Genomic DNA, 25,959 nt, shown 5'->3' with positions numbered 1-25,959 from the left:
CCCAGGCACTGCCAAGAAAAGGCCATCTCTCAAAACTCAATGCTCAAGCAAGAAGACTTGTGAGAGAAGCCACAGAGAGGCCAACAATAACTTTGAAGGAGCTACAGAGTTCAGTGGCTGGGAGTGGAGTAATGGTGCACCAGTCAACCATATCAAGAGCTCTGCATAACACTGGCCTGTATGGGAGGGTGGCAAGAAAGAAGCCGTTACTCAAAAAGTACCATCTGAAAGCACGTCTGTAGTTTGCCAGAAAGCATGAGAGTGACTCAGCTGCGATGAGGGAAAAGGTTTTGTGGTCAGATGAGACCAAGATAGAGCTTTTTGGCCAAAACTCAAAGTGCTATGTGTGGCTCAAACCTAACACTGCCCATGCCTCAAGACACACCATCCCCACAGTGAAGTATGGTGGTGGCAGCATCATGCTGTGGGGATGCTTCTCATCAGCAGGGACTGGGCATCTTGTTACAATTGAAGGAAGAATGGATGGAGCAAAATACAGGAAAATACTGCAAGAGAATCTGCTTCAGTCCGCTAAAAAACTGAAGCTTGGGAGGAAATTCACCTTTCAGCAGGACAATGATCCCAAGCACAAGGCCAAAGCAACATTGGAGTGGCTCAAGAACAAAAAGGTGAATGTCCTACAGTGGCCCAGTCAAAGTCCTGATCTCAATCCCATCGAGAATTTGTGGCACTATTTGAAAATTGCGGTCCATAAGCGTAGTCCAACCAACCTGAACAACCTGGAGCAAATATGCCAAGAAGAATGGGCCAAAATCACTCCGACACTGTGTGCAAAGCTGGTACATACTTACCCCAAAAGACTTAAAGCTGTTATTGCAGCGAAAGGTGGCTCTACCAAACAGTGTAAGCCAGTGATGTCTTAAGTAGGGGGACACAGCTCATTTGTACACCTCTGACAGTTGGTTAGATAAAATCCCTCAGTAAGAATCCGTGATGGTAAATCATATCTAAACCTATTAGAATAGTTTTATAAATCATGTATTAAATACTTTATTTTTTAATGGCCAGAAATTACCGCCATCTATTATGAATATGTGCAGTATTTTAGGAATTTTTTTTCTCTATATCTCTGTAATGCCCTGTGGTGCATATTCCCTGAATATTATATTAACACCTGAAAGTGTATTCAAAATGTATCTGGACTAATTAATGAAATTTCTGTGTCTTGAAGAAAAAGAGCCCATTTCCTGGCAGATTGAACTGAGTGACCACTGAACTAGGTGACCAGGGCTAGGTGGCATCTGGACTGGATTAAGGACAGTTAACTTATGTACTGATAATTCACAACTGCAATAAGAAGTAGTTTGATGCAAGGAAGACACAAAGCATCTATGTACAGAGCGGAAAAGGATATTAAACATCAAAGGACTATGGTCCAGTTTCTAAAAGGATTGCACATGTTTTACAACCGTGAAATGGACGCCTAGGGTTCTGAGGGTGGGATTTATAAAATACACGCAATCAATATGTGATTTTAGGTTCTAACGAGAGTTTTTACTTCTAGAGTGTAGGCATTATTATAAGAACGGTGGAGGAGAAAAGATGGAACGATATTCCGAGGTGATCTAAAGAAAAAGCCTCATATACATGTAATACAATGAGGGCTCACCCGACACTGTTATTTTAGTAATGCCTACAGAATATATTTTTGTAATATGGCTTTCTGGTATTTAACAATACTGGTTCAGGCAGTATTGTTAAATTCAAAAGAAAACAGTAAAAAAAAAAAACTAATATGCAAAGCACAGTAACTGGATGATGTGTCATAATGTATAAGTAACCTAGATTACAAACTCATGGTACATTTGTTTATTAAGAAGCCACCACACGTTCCGTATTTTATTAATTTGTCCTGGTGATGTATTTCAAGCTTGTAACACATTTTCATGTGTTACAAGTACTGCTTGTATCAAAATCTCCAATTCCATATTGGTACATTTTCAGCTTCTGGGCATCCTCATCACCATGGCTAGTACCAGGCTGAGGTCTTTGTGTGCCATTCATTTTCTTTTGGAATGTGTAGCCTACACATGCAGGGTTAACCCAAACCCGCTGTTTATTTTGAGAGGCGTGTAATTCTCCAGCGCTAATTGCGGTGAGGTGTATTTAAATTGGTTGATTGCAGAATCACCTGCTTTACCTAATTAGTCTTATAAAATAAGTTGTTACTGAACACACACATTACATGCCTTTTTGTGGTATGTTTCTCCCCTTTATAAATTTGTGCCTGTGAGTTTTAAGAGGCAAGGTACACAATGACCTCATGTGAATAGTTACTTAGCAGAGTGAAAAGACTATGAATATAAGAGAAATAGACAACTTAGATAAACTCTACAGTTCAATGTCCTGCTGTTACCAGTTGCATAAACGAAGAATACATGAGCCAGACAATAGGAACAATGACTTTGTCCTCAATTTATTCTCACATGTCAATTTCTATACGAAGACTAGCACTCACCACTACAGCAGTTTGTAATTGCTTTTGGTGATCTCCTTCACTCTATTCAGTATTACTGTATTTTCTACATATTCATTTGTTTTCCTTTTTCATGTCAAAAAACAGTTACTTTAACTAAGAATAAATAAATGGTCCGACTTGACTGACTAATGTAAATAATCAAATCAGAAAACCATCTGCCACTATTGCAGATTTCAAACGCACACACACGCATGCACACAGGCACATGTACACACCTTTTTACAATATGCTTGGCATGTGATGTGTTTTTTTTTACTATACACCAATCACCTTTAATTAAAGTTATGGTATATTACTGGAATTCTCAAACACCACATTTTTATTTAACATCAAAATGAACATTTGGTGCTGAATAGAAACACAAAATAAAGGTTTACTTGAGGTGCTGGGCAGAGATTGGCTACTTAATTGACTTGCAAATATCCCCAAACTCAAGGTAGTATCTGCTTAAGAAAAAATGTAGCACCCCCTTTTCCAGACCCCGTTTATACAAGCGAGAGAGACCCCTGTGAACAACTGTTAGGTACAGGTGGATGGGCAGACTATATTAAAAGGATGCTTGTGATATTAAAACTGGCCAGGTTTATACTCAAACTGAGATTACTACAAAGTAAGCATGTGTACTGGTAGTATGGTGTGCATTGTTTGGTTACTTGAGAGAGTATTGTTGTTATTGTAAAACCTACAGGGCGATGGTGCTGGTTCCTGTCTATGCTGCCAGGGTGTATAATGTCATGGCTCTGTTATGGTAGTAAAACCTAGAGGGCGATGGTGCTCATACCTGTCTATGATGTCAGGGTGTATGATGTCAAGGTTCTGTTATGGTAGTAAAACCTAGAGGGCGATGGTGCTTGTTCCTGTCTATGATGTCAGGGTGTGTGATGTCATGGTTCTTTTATGGTAGTAAAATCTAGAGGGCGATGGTGCTCGTTCCTGTCTATGCTGTCAGGGTGTATGATGTCATGGCTCTGTTATGGTAATAAAACCCAGAGGGCGATGGTGCTGGTTCCTGTCTATGCTGTCAGGGTGTATTATGTCATGGCTCTGTTATGGTAGTAAAACCTAGAGGGCGATGGTGCTCATTCCTGTCTATGATGTCAGGGTGTATGATGTCACGGTTCTGTTATGGTAGTAAAACCTAGAGGGCGATGGTGCTTGTTCCTGTCTATGATGTCAGGGTGTGTGATGTCATGGTTCTTTTATGGTAGTAAAACCTAGAGGGTGATGGTGCTCGTTCCTGTCTATGCTGTCAGGGTGTATGATGTCACGGTTCTGTTATGGTAGTAAAATCTAGAGGGCGATGGTGCTCGTTCCTGACTATGCTATCAGGGTGTATGATGTCATGGCTCTGTTATGGTAGTAAAACATAGAGGGCGATGGTGCTCATTCCTGTCTATGATGTCAGGGTGTATGATGTCACGGTTCTGTTATGGTAGTAAAACCTAGAGGGCGATGGTGCTCATTCCTGTCTATGATGTCAGGGTGTATGATGTCACGGTTCTGTTATGGTAGTAAAACCTAGAGGGCGATGGTGCTTGTTCCTGTCTATGATGTCAGGGTGTGTGATGTCATGGTTCTTTTATGGTAGTAAAACCTAGAGGGCGATGGTGCTGGTTCCTGTCTATGCTGTCAGGGTATATGATGTCACGGTTCTGTTATGGTAGTAAAACCTAGAGGGCGATGGTGCTCGTTCCTGTCTATGCTGTCAGGGTGTATGATGTCACGGTTCTGTTATGGTAGTAAAACCTAGAGGGCGATGGTGCTCGTTCCTGTCTATGCTGTCAGGGTGTATGATGTCATGGCTCTGTTATGGTAGTAAAACCTAGAGGGCGATGGTGCTCATTCCTGTCTATGATGTCAGGGTGTGTGATGTCATGGTTCTTTTATGGTAGTAAAATCTAGAGGGCGATGGTGCTCGTTCCTGTCTATGCTGTCAGGGTGTATGATGTCATGGCTCTGTTATGGTAGTAAAACCTAGAGGGCGATGGTGCTTGTTCCTGTCTATGATGTCAGGGTGTATGATGTCACGGTTCTGTTATGGTAGTAAAACCTAGAGGGCGATGGTGCTTGTTCCTGTCTATGATGTCAGGGTGTATGATGTCACGGTTCTGTTATGGTAGTAAAGCCTAGAGGGCGATGGTGCTTGTTCCTGTCTATGATGTCAGGGTGTGTGATGTCACGGTTCTGTTATGGTAGTAAAGCCTAGAGGGCGATGGTGCTTGTTCCTGTCTATGCTGTCAGGGTGTATGATGTCATGGCTCTGTTATGGTAGTAAAACCTAGAGGGCGATGGTGCTCATTCCTGTCTATGATGTCAGGGTGTATGATGTCACGGTTCTGTTATGGTAGTAAAACCTAGAGGGCGATGGTGCTCGTTCCTGTCTATGCTGTCAGGGTGTATGATGTCACGGTTCTGTTATGGTAGTAAAATCTAGAGGGTGATGGTGCTCGTTCCTGTCTATGCTGTCAGGGTGTATGATGTCATGGCTCTGTTATGGTAGTAAAACCTAGAGGGCGATGGTGCTTGTTCCTGTCTATGATGTCAGGGTGTGTGATGTCACGGTTCTGTTATGGTAGTAAAACCTAGAGGGCGATGGTGCTCGTTCCTGTCTATGCTGTCAGGGTGTATGATGTCACGGTTCTGTTATGGTAGTAAAATCTAGAGGGTGATGGTGCTCGTTCCTGTCTATGCTGTCAGGGTGTATGATGTCATGGCTCTGTTATGGTAGTAAAACCTAGAGGGTGATGGTGCTCATTCCTGTCTATGATGTCAGGGTGCATGATGTCGTGTAGATTATGAATGAGAGTTGCAGCAAGGTTTCCTGTCAAAAATACATAATATTACTCAGCTAAAATTTTGTTGAACTGTTCCTTCATTGGGGGATTCCTGATTTGCATATAAAAGGTTGACACAATTTGACTTGACAGGCTGGACTATGGAGACATTAAATTATGAAAGAGCAGCTCAGGAAAACCAAAAGCAAAGGGCCGTACATGTGTTTCATCATAATGAAAAATCAATACAGTGTAAGGAACATGGCAATAGAACCAAGCCAGGGGCCCTTTGTGTGACCCCCGTGGGGAAAAGATAATTTGATCCTGCAACACTTACAGTAGTAATATTCCTGTGAGTATTAATGTCGGCACGTCTTATTAAAAATCTTATAGAAAATCCACCTATTAGTTTATTGTTTTGCTACAATGCAGACATTTGATTTAAGCCTGAAAATTGATTTGTTTAGTTTTTTTGTTAAAAAAAGATATATATATAATGAGGAAATAGTCCATGTAATTGTCACATCTGCAAGTGCTTCCCTGGCCCAGTGTATTAACTGCTTTAGAGCAGAGGATTTGAGTTACATGTGCACTGCATCTTTTACACCACTGGGGGCAGTCTTATACTCACTCTCACTGAGTCTATGTTGGCTCTTTACACCCAGGACTCGAGAGCACATATCAGTGAGCTACTGGCCTCTGGAGGACAAAGGCAGCCGTAGTGTAATGAGGAGTAACAGTTCTTGATCATTTTGCCTTATAACCAGCAATTCAGTGCTCCCTGTGGAATCACAGCCAAAATGTGAACTAACGCTTACCCTGCACACGACACGGCCATGCCTTTATTAGACCACCCAGTCAGGGAATGTAAATTCATTGTTTATTACAAGGAATCCAATATTCTGATTGTAAATGTACACACAGTAGGGATTGAGTTGTTTTGGAGAGCACATGCAACGTTTGCATTTCCAGACAATAGAAATAGGTTCCTCTGCTCCCTAAACATTAAGTTAAAAAATCCACTGCAGCTACATTATTGTTCTGTAATATCTTATATCGAAGGGTATTAATGAGATCATTGCAACTATGCGACACCGGGCAAGCTGTGTTCAATTCAATTCTGTTTCATCTGACTGTGTTTCTTGGGCAACGGTCCATTGTGAAAATGGCCTGTCGACAATTTTTTTTGAGTGGATAAGTACTATGTTCTAATCTAGAGAGAGACTGGCTGAAAAGGAAATAGATTAATTTGACCTGATACATGTTTTATTACTATTTAAGGGTTCTCCTGCACTGATTATAGCTGTCTGTCACACTACAAAGAGAACACAGTAACTTGTCATTGACTCCCAGCCTGCTATTGACTGGATTGTATTTGGGTAAAATCCAAAAACATTTGGCTTATGTAGGGAAGAGGGCAGCAGCCCTGCAATATCAGCCTGTCAGTCACGGCATTGACACGGAGAGGTGGGAAAGAGGGTGTTTGGGTTTTCCCCCTCTCTGAGTGGCTGAAGGGCGGGCTTTGGGGGGTTGCTGCAGTGATAAAATGACACTTTTGGATTCCCTCAGGTCTGCTCCCTCGGAGACGAAACGAGCCAGCCAGCTGGCAGAAGCTCTGCCACCGGACCGAGCACGGCCGGATGAAAGAAATAAAACAAAACAAATCATTAATTAAAAGGAGGAAAAAAAACAACCAAAAGAGAAGAGAAAGATTTTAGAGATCGGGGAATCCCCTGGGCAGACCCTGAATGTCTATAGGTGGAGGGAACACTGCAATGTAAGACGGAGACCCGGGCCGTGCGGATCATGGCGGTCGGGGTAACATTGCCAAGTGCAGCACCTTTATTTTGTAGTTTTATTACTTTGTTTTATTTTCCCTTTTTCTTTCACCTTTTGCCCTTTGTGATTTATTATTTCCAAAGCACCTGCAAGTGCACCTGCATTGGACTGTGTAGCTGGACTGGTATATCCGTGGTCTTGTTTACCGTTAACGGTATTCAAGCCACAGAAAACAACGTCCTCTGCGGGCTGAAATAAATCAATGCGCCTGAGCGGCGTTACAAATGAAAGTTCTGTCTCCTTGTCAGTGAATTGCCCACCACCCTTCCATAGCTTACTTCACATTTCTACATCCTACTCTTCTTCCCACTACTGTGCAATTCTTTACAATCATTTAACCTCAATGTAGTCCTAGATTAGGCAGACCACTCACAGTTTTTTGCACTGGTTTAATGGCTAAATCAAAAAGCCATGTTTAAAGTAGAAATTCTTTGTTTATACAAGTTTAATCATTTCTGACCCTGCAATTTGAACCCTGTTACCCTACCCTTCTGTCTCCTGTACTGTATGTACCTCTGATGTATCAATATACTTTTAACAGTGAGGGCAAGAAGAAAATAACCACCCCAGAAGTGGTCCATATGATCGGAACCAAATGGCCCAAAACACATTTTAAATTAAGACAAAACCAGAAACTATTATTATGTATATATCCACATATAGTCCCAAATGTAATGTAATGTAATTTCTGTATTGTTCATTTATTAAATACATTGAACATGTCAGTTTATTGTGAATTTCTGCATCGAAAGTGGCTAGAAATTAAAGGAGTAAGCACAAGCTGATGAAGGGCCGACTTTCCAAACTGAGGAAGGCAGGAGCAGCTGCGCTGAGGAAGGCGGGAGCAGCTGCGTAGAGTAAGACAGGAGCAGCTGCCCTTAGGAAGGTGGGAGCAGCTGTGCTGAGGAAGGCGGGAGCAGCTGCGCTGAGGCTGGATTTTGAGATTTTGGATCTCAAAATATTTGCTAGTTTTTGTTAGTTGTCTCACATGAGTTGTCTCTTATACTCTCGCATCCAAGTCATGCCAGATTAAGTTGATGATCGAACCAGACTTTAAGCACCAATTTGACTGCAGTTTCAGGGAACAGTACCTCAGTTTCATGCAGACGCTTCCATTCCAGGCCGGTAATTCAGTGGTGGTGTCTGGCCTTGTCTTTACCTTCTTTTCTAAGAGTTTTCCTGACTGACAGGAATACATTATTGCTGGTTTTACACATGCTGTCAGCAGAGATGTTAAAACTTCTACTGTTAAAATATGTATTTAGTTCAGCTCAGAGTTATAAAACTGGAGACTGAATATTGGTCCCCAGCTGAACATCTTGCACTTGCATAAATTTCCCTTAATGTTGTTGAGATTTTTTGGACTTATTCCCATAAAATGAATGTCCATATTTTTCTTTAAGTACATTAAAGTGTATCTTACAGGTTAAACACACTGTTATGTATTTTGGGTCCGGAAATAAATGAGCCCAGATAAGGAACTGTACAAAAATCAAACGTTGTTTATTCAGTCAGTTACACACATAGAACCAGGACACAGAAATCGGAACACGGAACAGGGAATCCCAAAGGGCACACGTGCCTTTGCTTTTATACCCTAGCTAACATGCGGCCTTGCACGTGTTGAGATGCACTCTAATTAACACATGGACTTACACGTGTTTAGATACACTGTAACAATTTTGTGCGCACTGTGCACGTGAACAACACTCTGCACCTGCAGAGTAAAACAGCACACACACCAATACATTTCTGTATAGATTTCAGCAATAGAAATAGGGTTCATGCGGATAAAAAATATTAATAAACATCAAAAATATGATGGATTTTCCTGCTCAAAATTCATGCTGGATGGAATAAAACCGGAAGTTACGAATGAAACGATAAGCACACATGGCACCTGCTGCTGAAAACATTGAAGATGAAGTCAAAGACCCAATTAATTTTAGGGAGCAACAACCCTTCATTTTTGAACCACTGGCGAAGCAGCGAGATCCCACTGATCGGCAAAGGCAGCGAATAAATGGGGATCGACAAGAAAAAGTGTGGACCCTGCAAAACCTGTGGCGGATCGGTGAGTGCAATTTTCAAATTCTAATGTGTTTGATTTCCAATAATATACGCTTCAGTATCTATACTCTGTAATTAGTTTATATTAGTTTAGCAATTGTCTGTTTCTGTTATGGCCTATAATACCCATTTTTTGTCATATTTTGGCTGCGATCACAGGCCACAGACTGTCACAGAACAGTAGACCACTGACAGTGACACTGTGAAATCTTTTCAAAGATGATGAATTATGTACAGTAATGTACAGTAGACATAAGGATTGATAGGATGGCATTATATAAAGCAGATAGGACAACTTCAGAAATTAACATCGAAAAATAAATGTTTCTTTGCTCACCAGTACATCATTGGTACAAATGTTCTGATGCAGTAAAGATCGGGTAGTTGTTTGTAATCCAGAAATACAGGTTTAATTCCAGAATGGTAATGCCATAACAACTGTTTACATGTTTCTTATCCTGATGATGCACACATAATAATTGAGGTTTCTCTGTCATTTTAAAAGTGAGTGCCGGTATTATGACTAAGTTTCTGTCAAAAATAATAATGTAACTGAATTACTGTAACTTACTCGTTTTTGGCAGTGGTTTTCAAACTAATAAAATGGCAGTTTATCATGAAATTTAGAATGTAGTGGTGCATAGTGATGTATTCAGTGTGAAGCAGCTCATTAGTATGAAAGCCATGCTATACGCTATATATGTGTATGGTCATGTGTGACAAAGTGCTCTCCCCTGTGTATATTATGTGGTGTGTTAATGTTGGTGTACAGTCATTGGTACACGGGATATAAACGGGTCTGTGTAACACGAGTGTTTAAAATGTATATTTGTATTTAGGCACGAGGATTGCACAGCACTTCACGTGCAAGTAAAAAGTAATAATATGTGAGCACAGGGAATTGCACTTTATTAATTCACGTGCAGTTGTACCGAGACTCCAATTGAATGATTGATTAGCAATCGAGTCTCGGTACAGCTGCATAAAAACAATATGTCTTCACCCACTTGCGGTTAGGTGTTTGGTGAGTGGAGAACGGGATAGGAGAAGGAGGTAGAAATAATAAGAATAATAGTAGCTCACCGTGTTTGTTTGTTAGTCCATTGTTTGTTTTGTGTAGTCCGTTTTGTTTGTCTGTTTATTTTGGCCAATGTGCTGTGTCTTTTTTTTGTATTGTTACAACCGTTTATTTTCTGTTCTGTTTATCATTCGTTCAGCTCCCCCAAACTCCACCTCTCTTGTTCTGTTTATTTTCCTGTTTCTGGTCTGACGCCACCCACTCCGGCCGTCTTTGTGACATCATGTGATGCTGTTTAACCAATCAGAGGCTGTTATTTTTCCAAGCTGTGTTATAACGTTCAATTAATAAATTATTTTGCTGCCTTTCCAACCACTCTTCAGTGTTGCCATTTTTAACTTGAGTTCTGCAGTTGACGACACAGCAATTGCAGAGGCAAGTTTAATAATTCATTATTTTACAGTACTTTGAGTAAAGAAGGCCTCATAGTGAAATAAAGCTCTATGATAAAACGATATTTTACTTACGTTGAAGTTGAACTGCATGCTTGATTAATAAAACAAGTTTATATTCCTCTAATCCTTAAGCTGCGAATCGGAATCCTCCGAAGAAACATTTGACAGTATGTGCTTGCCATAGCAAAATGTATGTTGATTTTAGCTTTTGTCAGATGCTTCTTTCTTCTATGCATAAATATTATCAAGTAATTACAGGTCTGTGCTACCGAGTGGGTTAAAGCTTTGTTTTAATACAGCCCTATGTCTGCGTCTGAGAACGACAAGCAGCTTTTTCATTAACACATGCATAAATTAGTAACATCACAGCGAAGATTACAATTAACATTTTGTTGTCCAAATGTCAGTTCTACAAATTATATAGTCAATTTTGCTTTGCCACACCGGTTGCAAATGCCATTCAACTTGCATGTGAGGGCAGGAACGTAATCGGGGCTGAGGGAGGGAGGGAGACCCGGCCATGAAAGCTAATATCTAAAACCAAGGGCTGGTAAGATATACTGTCCTCTTTGTTTCAGCACAAATCACTGCACTAAGGACAGCACTCGGGTACATAATGCAGTTATCTGTAAAGTGAAAATGCCAGATACTCACAACACTGCCATAGTTATACACACATCTATCTATATTCACTGTATATAAAAACATCAATGCTTTAGGTGCAAGTTTATGAAGTTTTTGAAGTGCCCATATTTCAGATTGCATGTTGTATGAAGTTTTTTTTACTAATATTTGCATTCAGATGTTTGATAAAGTTTATGCTGTGGTGGAATTTTTGAATGAAGAGGCAGTAGCGGAAGTCATGGATAGAGGAAAATGAAAAGGAAATTAGCCATGTTTCCCATGTAATGAAATTGTTTATATTATGGGATGTGTTGAGAATATGTAGTTTAAGTGCATGTATCTTTCATACAGAAGTTTATGAATCATCAGTGATACCCTAACCAAAGTCTGGTATGAGAAAATATCATTTTGAAGGAAACCAGTGCAAATTGTGTTGAAGAATATGAGATATTCATAAGCTTCATGAGTTTCTGATGTAAATATTTATGTAATCAAGTTTACACTACAGCTATGATATACTATTATAAGGTAGTGTCATTGTAATTCATTGGACATTTAACAGAGGTAGTATAATGAAGGTCCTTTATAATGGCATTGATAAAATTGATACTTGCAGAGGTTGGCCCCTTCAGTGACAGTGTCAAACTAGGTCTTGCTGTATATAATTTATTCATATGAGAAATTGACACAGCTCATCTTACAAAGGTGAACTTTTTCAATGAATATTATTTGGTGTCTCTCTGTGGTACATATCATTTCCAATTGACATACTATCCCAGATGTAATGCTGCTCATTACTTATTTCTAGGAGTCATTCTGCTTCTGGCCAGGATTTAATGTGGCAGCACGCGTAAAGAAAGGAGAGCTGCCCGATAGAGCTAAATGGAGCAAGCATGCTGTGAGGATCTTTACAGGCACAGGTGTGTCCCAAAGCTGTTAGATATGAGGTGAATATTTAATCACCCATGTGGGTTCAAACAAACAGATGTTACTTGAGTTTGCTGAAAAGAAGTTTAGCTCTGTGTAAATAAACCAACATTTATAAAATGCATTGTTTCCTTACATAGCAGATCAGACTACCTTATCTGAGGTTGTCAACTTTTACAAGCACCACTGAGACCATGGTTGTATTTGGAGTAATTTCTGTTTCAACCTGCATTCTATCCTATCAATTTTACACACGTAAACTTTTAAAGCAAACAAATCCAGCTTTCATGCACATTCATACATATTTCAATTGTTATGTAAAATTGTGGCTCATTATTTTTCAGAAAACTACCCCGGTGCACTCAATAAAGCCAAGTGAGTAGAAATAACATTGAATCTTGAAACTGAGGATGAGTCCAAGCCACGAAAAGTGAGGAAACCCTCACAATGTGAAAGTGACTGTGAAAGTCCGGACCTTGGTGACTGTAAATAATAAAAATGCTACATGAATTTTGAATTACCACTATCAGTCTGAAGAGAGTCAATAGGCAATATTGTGGTTATGATAATATGCAGTTTTTTTCATATTACATAAAAGATGAGAGGCAATAAAAAAACAACCTATACACCAGCATCAGTGTCATGAGCACCTGACTGGAAGTACTTAACATGATATCTATACATTTTCTGCATGTGCTGCATCCTGAGGGTAAAACACTGGAGTTCACATTGAGTGTCATATAGCATAAATGATAAGAGGGTAAGTGGAAAAGTGGCTTACAGTGTGCAGGTGCAGGAAGAAAGGAGACAACAATAATTCAAAGTGCAAGGAAGTTTAATTATCATCCTGCTCTGGTGACCGTAAATAAATTCCAGGCAATACACAGCAATATGAGGTGCCATTCAGGAAAAAAAATAAAAAATCATCCATTCAATGTTCATTCATATTGGTTCAGTGGCGTATCTATTGGTTTGCTGGCACATGTATTGGTTTAATGTGGCATATGTATTGGTTTGCTGGTGTATCTATTGGTTTGCTGGCAAATCTAGTGGTTCACTAGCATATGCTTTGGTTCTTTCATGTATGCATTGGTTTGCTGGTGCATATATTGGATAATAATTCTAAGCAGGCACAATTTAGACAGCCTCTGGTCCTGCTTTATTAGCACAATTTCACCTCAGGCAAATACAATGAACACCGAAAGCCGGTGCACAATTAAAGCGAAAGGCCCCACTTCACGTTCGCTGCCGTCTACTGGCTAATGCAGTAGGACAGCCGAGATTTCAAATAAATAATATAAACTGAACAAAGACTTTTCCAAACTTTATCCAGTATGTTATGATTATTATTGTTTTATCTTCATTATTATTATAACGTGCATGGCCTTGGAACGGGTCCAAGGATGCATGCAGTTTTATCTGGTCTGATAAAGACGTTAAGTTGATATTTATTTTAGATCTCCTTCCCTGTACATATCATTTAAACTAAGCCTATTATTATTATTATTATTATTATTATTATTATTATTATTATTATTATTATTATTATTATTATTATTATTATTATTGCAGTGCATTATTACACTGTCCTGGCGTACATAAAATATAGACCTAGGTACACAATACAAGATACCTGCTTGGGCTACGGGTGCGTGAGTGAGTGAGTGCTGTAGTGCTTGTGCAAAATACAAGTTATCGTGGTACAGGTGAAGTGATGTCCGGGTTCGTGCTGGCCTCTGGTGACAGGTTCAGAACGTGTAAGCCGTCTACTAACAATAACAACAAGTAACAATTAGATACAAATAAGCAAAACACTGACGCTATGATAAGCACAATACTGAGCCTTCCGGGTAGCTTCTTAACCATAAATGAAGGAACAGATCACGTCGCTCTGTTCCCTATTTGTACCATCACACATGACCCCTTGGTAAACAATTGCAGCCGTTCCTCCAATCCATGGCTGCCACATCGTTTCCCTTCCGGGTTGATGAGTTATTGCACCAGAGTTCCACCCCCTTTCTAGATGACCGACTTCCTTTTAACCCTGGGAATGAATTGTCAGGCCATCTGGACCAGAGTACTCTGTTCCCTTTACTTAGCGTCCTCACAGGTCGGGTGAGAGATTTAACACCAAGAATCATTCTATTTCTGTCACAGGGTATTATTACAATATTGTGTTTTGCTTGGAAGGAATAAGGGTAGCAGATGTCATAAAGTACAGACCATTTTATACTTGGACAATGGTCCCTGTAACCCAAACCAATATGCTCCTATGTGTTCCTATTTAGAATTCAGGACATACTCAAATGTCAATACAATAGGTGTCCCTTCGTCAAAGGATCCGTACATCAGATGGCCCATTGTATGCAATTATTACAAAACGAAGGCAGAATGTTTTGCTGACTCAGATGCAGTAGTGCGGAATGATTGGTCAACATTGCCACAATGTCAATTTTGCTATTTTGTTCTCATGCTTGCATTTACTTTACATATTGAATTATGTTGGCAAATTTTGTATATGGCCTCTTGAGTGGGTAATACAGGGATTATCTTGAAAACGGTATAGACTAATCAAATTGGGCTTTGCTTTTGTTGTCCAAATACACATGGGCAGGTCACCTCAGTGAACTCCTCACAGGAGGTCAGTTAGGTTACCACCCAGAAGCATTGCAGGTACATTTGCTTGGCTTAGTAAGTGTACTAGTTCTATTTCAATGTAAATGTAAATATGTTGATTACAGAAAAGCATTTTTTGTGCAACCACATTAGTTTAAACTAACATTTTAGGGTTATTGATCAGCAACACCTTTCTTTTGTAGAAGCACTTCATCGAACAGACAAAAGTGCAAAGGCCAGGGTAGTGGAAGACTGCATAACAAAGATGCTGAGATATGTGCCTCACCGAGGAGGAGAGAAATGACAGGTAAATCAGTCATGTTCATTGAAAAAGTTCATCTACCTCTTTACTTGTGTATGATTATGTACGTTCTCCAAACTGTTATTTCCAAGTTCTTTTTTACCTGTTACATTGCTTCCTAAAAAACACTGAATTTGTATGCTATGGCAACATTTTCTAAAGAACTTGTCTTAATGTTATCCTTGTAACCAAAAGGAGATGATAGTATTTGTCCATATGGTAATTTGTTTTCAGCTTTACCTAAATACAATGAAACCTCTCTGTGGCAGTCATGGACCGGGCTGCACCTGACATCATTGAGTTTTGCAGCACACCTGTGACAGGTCAGGACAGCCTGGTGAGCCCCAGGTGCGCTGTACTGATAAAAACTCTCTGTCTTCTACAGGGGGCAGTTTGAACTGAAGAGGAGGACAGCTGCATGACACACACAGAGCAGCAAGCTTTATCTTTTTATTTACTTTTCTGTTTGTCTCCCCTTATGCAAGGGTCATTCAGTGTCAAATGCACAAAAATGTTGTGAAAATTTCTAATAAACATGGTCATCCAACCTAAAACCATACCTTCCTGTGTATGCATTGTTGTGCACCCGGAACTTAAAAATGTTTGATATATCAAGTGATAGAATATTCTAATGTAATTGGGTTATTATTAGTGGTGGTGGTTGTGTTTGTCAGTATGTTCAGGATATACGGCCTAAATCCAGGTTGGAATGGTGAGACAAGGATTGGGAGATTGGCAGGCACAGTAGAATAGTAGTGAGTATATTTTCAAGAGGGAACCTAATGAACTGCAAGTGAACGTTAATTATTTTGTGTCGTTTTCGTCTGTTCGACCATGTTACCTGAAAGTAGTATAAATGTTACTTCATAACAATCATTGCATTACAACATTACAAAAACTTTTCCTTTGAACATTACTTCATATTTTATATATATATATATATATATATATATATATATATATATATATATATATATATATATATATATATATACACACACACACACACACACACACACACAGAAAATTGTTTGGAAAAGCGTGTTTTCTCTGTCGCTCCCTCACTCCATTACTCGCTGTTCACTTTTTGTAATGGGTTTAACTGCACCTGAGTTTTACATAACCTCTCCTTACCTGGCTAGTTTGATGCAGTCGCCACCATCTTAACTGCTCCCCATTGTGATGCCCCACTCAGCGAGGCCTACAACACAATGGTATTGTTCATCCACGTTGTTAACTGATATTACGCCTTATTAAAATACTGCAGTAATATAAGAAAACATAACTCCAGCTTGGCGTACAATGCATGTCTAATTGCACAGTGCTAAAGTTAGGAGGCTAATCAATTAATGCCTATTACATCATATACATTTATATCCAATATACTCGCCAGAGGCCATATTACTCAAAATACTCCCAGATCGAGCATGCTCTTCATCTGCTGCGTGTTGATTTTGCAGACATTTTTAACTGCACATAAACCGGGTACTTGAGCAGGAAATCATCCCACGACCCATTATCACTATGCGGGATGGACCCAGAGCTGTGAGTTTAGTCACATATTCGATCAGCTCATACTGATAACAGTAAAGTCGAGGGGACACTAGTCTACATGATGCTAGGAAAATGTAGAACGAGGTAATTGTTTTGTAGAAAGCGATGTGCAAGCCACAAGTTTCAGGCAACATTACATCATAGATTAAATCAGCCAATGACAGTGATGTAAAAAATCATGTGAATATCTTCTTTGCTGGCGGGAAAAATAAAGAAAAATGGCAAAGAAAATGAATGCAAAGCCAGTTAGGGATATTGTGAGGGAGATTTTTTTTCAGTGACTCGTTTAAATAAAAAAAAAAAAGAAATATATTTGGTATGTTAAGTGTCCTGGTAGTTCATGGCCAATTGGTCAATCAATGACACAAGATGTAGTGGAGCGGCAAAAGTCGACAAAATTACAAATACTATATTCCTTGAAAGAAACAATTTACTATTATGAACTGTTTTAAACATAATGTTGTGTTGGCATTATAGTCTAATATTAGAAATTACAACAAAAAAGGCGGTTAGGTATGCTGCTGAAGCATTAGAGCATTCATGTTAAACTGCAGCGGTGAGTTAACGGTGAGGTAGCGGTGAGTTAACGGTGAGGTAGCGGTGAGTTAACGGTTTGTTAATGGTGTGTTAGCAGTGAGTTAACGGTGAGTTAGCGATGAGTTAACGGTGAGTTAGCAGTGTGTTAACGGTGTGTTAACGGTGAGTTAGCAGTGAGTTAACGGTGTGTTAGCGGTGAGTTAATGGTGAGTTAACGGTTTGTTAATGGTGTGTTAACGGTGAGTTAACGGTGAGTTAACAGTGTGGTAACGGTGAGTTAATGGTGAGTTAGCGATGTGTTAACGGTGTGTTAATGGTGTGTTAACGAGGAGTTAACGGTGTGTTAACGGTGAGTTAGCGATGAGTTAACGGTGAGTTAAAAGTGTGGTAACGGTGAGTTAACGGTGAGTTAGCGGTGAGTTAACGGTGAGTTAAAAGTGTGGTAACGGTGAGTTAACGGTGAGTTAGCGGTGAGTTAACGGTGTGTTAAAGGTGAGTTTGTGATGAGTTAACGGCGAGTAAACGGTGTGTTAACGGTTTGTTAACGGTGAGTTAACAGTGTGTTAACGGTGAGTTAACAGTGTGTTAACGGTTTGTTAACGGTGAGTTAACAGTGAGTTAACGGTGTGTTAACCTGAGTTAGTAGTGAGTTAACGGTGAGTTAAAGGTGTGTTAACGGTGAGTTAGCGGTGTGTTAACGGTGTGTTAACGGTGAGTTAGTGGCGAGTTAACAGTGTGTTAACGGTTTGTTAACGGTGAGTTAAAGGTGTGCTAACGGTGAGTTAATGGTGAGTTAACGGTGTGTTAGCAGTGAGTTATGTTTAAGTTCTCAAGTTGTGTTTTCAGTCCTCATTTTGTCTCAAATAAAGGCTTTCATTTGATACAACTAGTATATGGACAAAGCGAGTCATACTTTTTGTTTCAAGCCATTTGAAAATTGCAGTTCAGCAGACTCGGCTTGCAAATATTATTACACACACAGTTACTGATATCTGATTTGTAGAACATAAAACAAGAAATTATGGCATAATTAGAAATTCTGTTCAAAATAATATAATGAACAAACTATAACAATAATCACATTTCAACTTATCTTTATTTACAATTAGTTTTATTCACACGTTACAATTAGTTTTATTTACACAAACAAAACAGAAAAACATTCAAGCCAAAAATTATGAGGGCAATGGTAAATACTACAATCATATATATATATATATATATATATATATATATATATATATATATATATATATATATATATATATATATATATATATATACATATTTAAGAATACAGTTTCTTTTATTATATTCAAATGTTGGTGAAATTATGTGGACACTATGACTAATACACTTTTTGATAGGAAATATCTGTGTAGTGTCTTCTGTTTTATCCATACTGTAGAACAGTGTCCCTTGACATTTAAAGCAACATGGTAGATGCAACAGATTTCATTCTATATTTTCAACATGTAGACTAGTGTCCCCTTGTCTTAATACACAAGGGAGCCACCAACAGGAGGTCATTACAGCATGGCTGTGCTATTTCTATTGCATTTTCATGAAAGAATATCAATACAATTCAGAATATACATTTTTCTTGTTTATTTTTTTCATTTCATTTTCCTTCTAGTTTTTAAACGTGATCACAGTTTCTATTACTATTTCGTTAAGGAAAGTGTTTATTTTTTTCATTTTAGTTTTTGTTAACTGAAAAAAAAAAAAACACTGGTTAAAAAAATAATTAGACACACTGAATTTAAAATCAATAAATAACTAAAATAAAGAATGATCCTGAAGCTGCTGAGTGGAAACATGACCAACATAAAAAAAAAGGTTTTTCTTAATGCAATACCATCATTTCATATATAGGCAATCGCAGGGTGCTTTACACAAGTACTGTATACAACAGATCAAAACAAGAAAACATTTCTTATTTCAAACTTCATTCATATAATAAGAAAAGTTTGATTTCTCATAACGTTAAAACGAGAACAAAAATTCTTACCAAGCTCCACATAAAAACATTTATCTTGTTTTATTCATCCCAATCCTGCTCACAATCTAATTAGAAATTCAGTTTTGATGAAATACAACTGAAATGAGGAAATTACAACCTAATCACTTCTTAATCTGAACCCATAAAGACAAGAACACATGCTAATACCTTTTTAAATCATAATCCATTCCTAATTAATTAAGGTTCTTTCTGAAATCATTATATGTGTGCACCATTCTCCGCAAAACAAGCCTTGAGGGTATTACACAGCATAAACGCTCTGAGGATATTTAAATCATTCTGTCCACGTAAAGGCTGCTGTCCCAGAGATAGTGACAATAACACTGAGCAATTATTTACCTAGAGGGTGATAAAAATAATCTATACTAATTTTCACAAAGGATGTCAATACGTCTTAGGCTGTTTATAAACACTGGCCTGTTTGTGTAAATTCATTCTCTTCAATATGACCCTGCCTTACTGACCCTGGGATTTCATTAGGCTTGAAATTGCGTCATTTGGTATGAAATTACAGCATTAAGTCAAAGTGTGTGCACATGTGGCATCACAGCAACAGGCTTACAGTTACAGTTTGCATACTTCTTCTTGTTCTGGTGTGAGCTGACTGCTTCTGAAGGTCACGCAGTGATTTAGTAGAGCATTAGCTGCCTGCGCCTCTCTGCCCTCACGAAGCTGCTTGACATGTAGATTACCAGAACATCTCCTTGTTGAGTGCTGCTGTCTTTCTCCAGCTTGTGGCTCTAATGCAGCAGACAGCCTGTTGTCATTGACAGTGTTTTGGTTTCCTCCGAGGTTTCTGACCCACATCCTTAGAGGTGAATGCTACTACCCTTTCCTAGTTCTCTAAAATTCAGTGTTCTGAATAATTAAAGGCAGCCCTGTAATCACATGCAGGCTGTCAATTATGCAATTCTTAAGGGGTGTAGCAGAACATTCTCCCTGCTGGAAAGACAGATAGCCCTGTAGTGAATTGATTTAGACTTTGATTTCCTCATCAGATCAACATATGATGTTCTCCCATCTCCACAGAACCTAAACTTCTGGGTGTGCAACATTAAGGCACATTTTGACAGATGTAAGGTGGGTCTTAGCCAAGGAAGGTTAACTTGGCGCCATGACCAGGTGCTGCAATGTTTGGCCTAAGCATTAGAAGACAAGCGTAACCTGACCAGTAACCACCAAGAAAAGGTATTAAAACCAAACTTTGCCCAGGACAACTGGAAGCTGCTAGAGACTGGAAAATGCTGGCAAATGTTATTCAACTGCTTATTTTTCCAGCTGAGATTGCCACCACTAACCTTCGACCAGACATTGTCTTGTGGTCTGAATCAGCATGCCTTTTTCATCTGGTAGAATTAACAGTGCCATAGGAGGATGCTGTGGATGAGGCGTATGAGAGGAAGAAATTGCAATATGCTCAATGTAGCTGCTGAAGTGGAACAGCGAGGATAAGAGTACAGGTTTACCCAGTGGAGGTGGGTTGTCGAGGATTTGTGACACATTCTACAACCTGGTTTCTCAGAGATGTCAGGTTCAGTGGCCAAGAATTGTGTCGCACAGTGAAGAACATATATGAAGCAGCAGAAAGGAGCAGCAACTGGCTGGGGTTGAGACGGAAATATTCTGGCTGGGGATCTCATGCTGGGCTGAGTTGGGTGGGGGGCGGAGGTGGGTGATGCTGGGATGCCAGAATCACTGTCGAGCCCCCTTGAGGTGTAGTGGGCTAGTCGATGAAACACCAAGGATGGAAGGTGCCCACTTGAAGACCCCGGAGATGTACCCTACTTATCTCTGACGGTGTCATGCTGATGCGCTGGGGAGACCACACTGTAGTTGATCCCCGGAGCCAGCATCTCAGCCGATGTGTGTGCTGATGCACTAGGGAGGCAAAATGAGCTGATCCCTGGAGCCAGCATTACACTTCAGCCATCAACACCAGGTAGAAGGATATCTACATCATCAGATGGAAAGAAATGCAAATTGATGGAGATGCAGATGGATCATATTAGTTTACTGTAAAGCTACCTCTTAGTTGGCACTGAGTTCAAATCACCATGAAGTTTTAACATCTACGCTCATGTAATGGAAATCTTCTATTCACATATTGAAATCCACTTCCTAAAATCAAAGACGTGGTTGAATATGCATTCAGTATTAGAGTAGATATTCTGGAAAATGTAACAGTTTTTTTTTTTTTTTTTTTTTTTTTTAATTCAGAAGAATCAGCATCTTTTAGACAGAGAATATTAATACCTCAGTGACGCCCTGGGTTTTAAATCACCCAAGGTGTATTTACCTGAAATTACCAGAATTGGTAATTAAAGTACCTGGCAGGTTTAGATTGTTTTATTTTTAGAACAGTTGGTCTGCCGGTAAATGAAACCCAAGATAATGGTGTCTGTTTTAATGCTCTGAAGAGTGGTGGATGTCCCTTGGTTTGTATTCGATGCAGTTGTGTTTATAATAATAATAAAAACACCCCTGTTCTAAGAGCTTATTGACTGAGAGGAGCCAAAGTGCAGGCTGGGGACAAAGCTTCTGATAACCTCTGTGCTACAGCTGAGCAAGCCTGGAACCAAACCAAATTCTGACTTAAATCCAGCCATGCAGTTGGGAAATCTGGAAATCGAAATCCTAGATACAGGATAGGATCTGGATGGCAATCATGACAGGATTGCTATAAATACAAGAAGCCAGAATTCAGGAGCTGTCCTTTGCTTTACCTTGTGTGTTAACTACTTGCTTTAATGGGGTACTTCTGTGAAGGCACATGGAACCTAATGATGTTATGGCAAAATAAGAGATGCTTATATACATCATGGACATGCCCATGAGTGCATCTTACCTTATGCCAATGTATGCATGTATTATCTTTTTCTATTTATGTGTATCATCGACATATTTGTCCTGGTTTGGCTTAGTAATGCCTTTTTAAAGATGAGTGTGAACCTCAAAGAAAAGCAAGGCACAGATGTATACTGTATGCACTTATATACAGTACAATTAAACATGATATGCAATTTAAGCAACGATTCTTAAGCCAACGGCATAAAGCATATTTTCAAATTGAAATACAGCCATTTTATTGGTATAAAATGAAACAATCCAAAGAACAATATTTAGATGAATGCAACCAAGTTGTTTCAAAATACTCATTGGACTTTTCAGAAGCGCTACCAACTTTTTACATCAAGAACAAAAATTAAAGTGAATGTCAGTGGGATTAAATCTACCTAAAAGCCAAATAAAGGCAAGTATCATCAAAGTGCTATAAATGTAGGGCATCGCACAAGGGTAATTCAGAGAATTTGCACTAAGCTGGATTTGTATTTTCCAAGCACACGCCAATGTCAAGCAAAAGTATTCAGGGCATAATCCATTTTCACTTTAGGATATTATCTGAGGGTGCATAAGAACATAAGAACATAAGAAAGGTTACAAACGAGAGGAGGCCATTTGGCCCATCTTGCTCGTTTGGTTGTTAGTAGCTTATTGAGCCCAGAATCTCATCAAGCAGCTTCTTGAAGGATCCCAGGCTGTCAGCTTCAACAACATTACTGGGGAGTTGATTCCAGACCCTCACAATTCTCTGTGTAAAAAAGTGCCTCCTATTTTCTGTTCTTAATGCCCTTTTGTCTAATCTCCATTTGTGACCCCTGGTCCTTGTTTTTTTTTTCAGGTCAAAAAAGTCCCTTAGGTCGACATTGTCAATATCTTTTAGTATTTTGAATGCTTGAATTAGGTCGCCGCATAGTCTTCTTTGTTCAAGACTGAACAGATTCAATTCTTTTAGCCTGTCGCATATGACATGCCTTTTAAACCCAGAATAATTCTAGTATGTAGGATATATACTGTAGTAGAAGCTCTCTCTCTCTCACACACACACACACACTGAGGTGAGAGCAGGAACAGGCCAATACTACATGGCAGGCATGAAATAGTTGCAGGTAAATGAAACAATATACACTATAATTTATAAGATCATTAGTTGGTATATTCCACTAACTTTAACTACATATTCGTAGCAGTTGTTGTACCGATAGGCTACTCCACTATATTCCAAGTATTGAGTCATGTTGTCACTGCAATCCCAATGCAGTGTATTAAGACCAATGAAAGCCAAGCAGCTACAATGTTGTGTGACATTTTCATGTTTTGTATTAATGTGTGAACCAATGCCCAACTGTAACTTATTGTAGTATCCTGGTACCATATTGGTCCCAGGCCTTGTGCCAGGCCATGTCTCATGCCATGTCTCAGGCCGTGTCACAGGCCATGTCTCAGGCAGTGACCCAGGCAGTGTCTCAGGCAGTGTCTCAGGCAGTGTCTCAGGCCATGCCTCAGGCCATGTCTCAGGTCGTGTCTCAGGCAGTGTCTCATGGCATGTCTCATGGCATGTCCCAGGCCGTGTCTCAGGCCGTGTCTCAGGCTGTGTCTCAGGCCGTGTCTCAGGCAGTGACCCAGGCAGTGTCCCAGGCCGTGTCCCAGGCAGTGTCCCAGGCCGTGTCTCAGGCGATGTCAGCAGTGTCCCAGGCAGTGTCCCAGGCAGTGTCTCAGGCAGTGTCTCATGGCATGTCTCAGGCTGTGAACCAGGCAGTGTCCCAGGCCGTGTCTCAGGCTGTGTCTCAGGCCGTGTCTCAGGCGATGTCAGCAGTGTCCCAGGCAGTGTCCCAGGCAGTGTATCAGGCCGTGTCTCAGGCGGTGTCTCAGGCCGTGTCTCAGGCCGTGTCTCAGACGATGTCAGCAGTGTCCCAGGCAGTGTCTCAGGCAGTGTCTCATGGCATGTCTCAGGCTGTGTCCCAGGCCGTGTCTCAGGCCGTGTCTCATGCCAAGTCTCAGGTGGTCTCTCGGGCCGGTGTCTTAGGCAGTGTTTCAGGTCAGCCAGGGCATCCTCGGCTCACCGCGCACCAGCGACCCCTCTAGTCTGGCCGGGCGCCTGCAGGCTTGCCTGTTAGCTGGCCAGGTGCTGTAGCTCCTGGGTGGCCACATGATGAATCCTCAGTGTGTAAAGGGGGTGGCTGACGGCACACGTTTCGGAAGACAGCGTGTGTTCATCTTCGCCTCTCCCAAGTCAGCGCAGGGGTGGTAGCGGTGATCTGAACCTAAATAATAATTGGGCATTTCAAATTGGGAGAAAATAACAAAAATAATTGGCAACGACTACATTTAAAAAATAAATAAATAAATAAATAAAAATTTTAAAAAACCTAATATTAATTACTTAGTAATTTTCAACATTAAAATAAGATATGTTTTTGGAAATTGGAATAAAATGTGCTCAGTGAAGTCCTGAAAAGATCTGTGCCATTAGATAGAAATGAAAAAGGGTTCCAGTGTTATTCAAAGTAACAGCTGAATATTCTGTTAGCTGCACATTATGTGGAATTCAGCTTACATGAGTGGAATATGTATTATTTTGAATCATAATGGCATAGTGTTATGGATGGAATGTACAAAATGTATAAAGGCCTGATTCTGTCAGATTTACTGGCCATAATATTTATATTTGAGTATGACATTTAAAAAATATTTTCAGAACCTATTGCTAATTCTTATTGTTCTCTTCTTATATATATAGCTGTGTAGGAGGAATAAAACAAGGTGAGGAACAGCCAAACTAACAAGGTGAGGTTGCTGAAGACAGCTTACTGTCAAAAGTCATACACTATAATATATATATATTATAACGAAGCTGATAGTCTCCAAGTTTCAGCACAAAAACTGACTGTCACACAGAGGACTGGGGTTTTAAATGTGTGGTTGCGCTTTTATTTACACACAAAATAAATAAATGAAAACAAACTCCTAACTCCGTTCGGAGCACTTACTAAACATTGCTGGGAATACCCTAACTATTAAACAGGACAGCTAAGCTGTTTGCCTGTTAAAATAACAAGAACCACACAGGTTTGCAATTAAACACATTTTGTTTTTTAAAAGAACACACCATACCTTTTCTTCATTCGACACACAATCGGGACTCTTCACACAGCAGAGACCCCAAAGAGACTAACTGCTTTCTTTTTATACTCTGCACCTGGCTCTAATTTACAACAATAGACAGGTGCAGGTAATAATTAACAATTAACTAAATGAACACATTTCCTTAAGTGCATGCTTTCATGTTTGTTTTAGAGGGAGGATTTTAATTCTCTACCCTGGAGTTCTGGGGCTCCACCAAACCACAATCAGAGCCATATTATCCAAATGGAGAAAGTTTGGGACAGTAGTATTTGCCCAGGAGTGGCCGTCCTACCAAAATCTCTCCAAGAGTCGTAAAATCGTCCAGGAAGCCACAAAGAACCCTAGAACAACATACAGGTACCTGCAGGCCTCTCTCATCTCGGCTAAGGTCAGTGTTCATGACTCCACCATCAGAAAGACCTTGGACAAAAGTGGGATTCATGGCAGAGTAGCAGGGGAAGTAGGAAACAACTGCTCACTAATAAGAACATGAATGCTTGTCTCAAGTTTGCCAAAAAGCAATTGGCTGATCCTCAAGAGTTCTGGAACAATGTTCTATGGACAGATAAGTCAAATGTGGAACATTTCGGCCAACATGGGCCAAGTTATGTCTGGTGAAAACCAAACACTTCATTCCACAGTAAGAACCTCATACCAACGGTCAAGCATGGTGGTGGTAGTGTCATGATTTGGGGATGCTTTGCTGCATCAGGACCTGGACTACTTGCCACCATTGAAGGAACCATGAATTCTGGTC

This window comes from Polyodon spathula, chromosome 34 (genome assembly GCF_017654505.1).
Source record: "Polyodon spathula isolate WHYD16114869_AA chromosome 34, ASM1765450v1, whole genome shotgun sequence".
Classification (NCBI taxonomy): domain Eukaryota; kingdom Metazoa; phylum Chordata; class Actinopteri; order Acipenseriformes; family Polyodontidae; genus Polyodon; species Polyodon spathula.
This window is presented reverse-complemented; position numbering follows the sequence as displayed.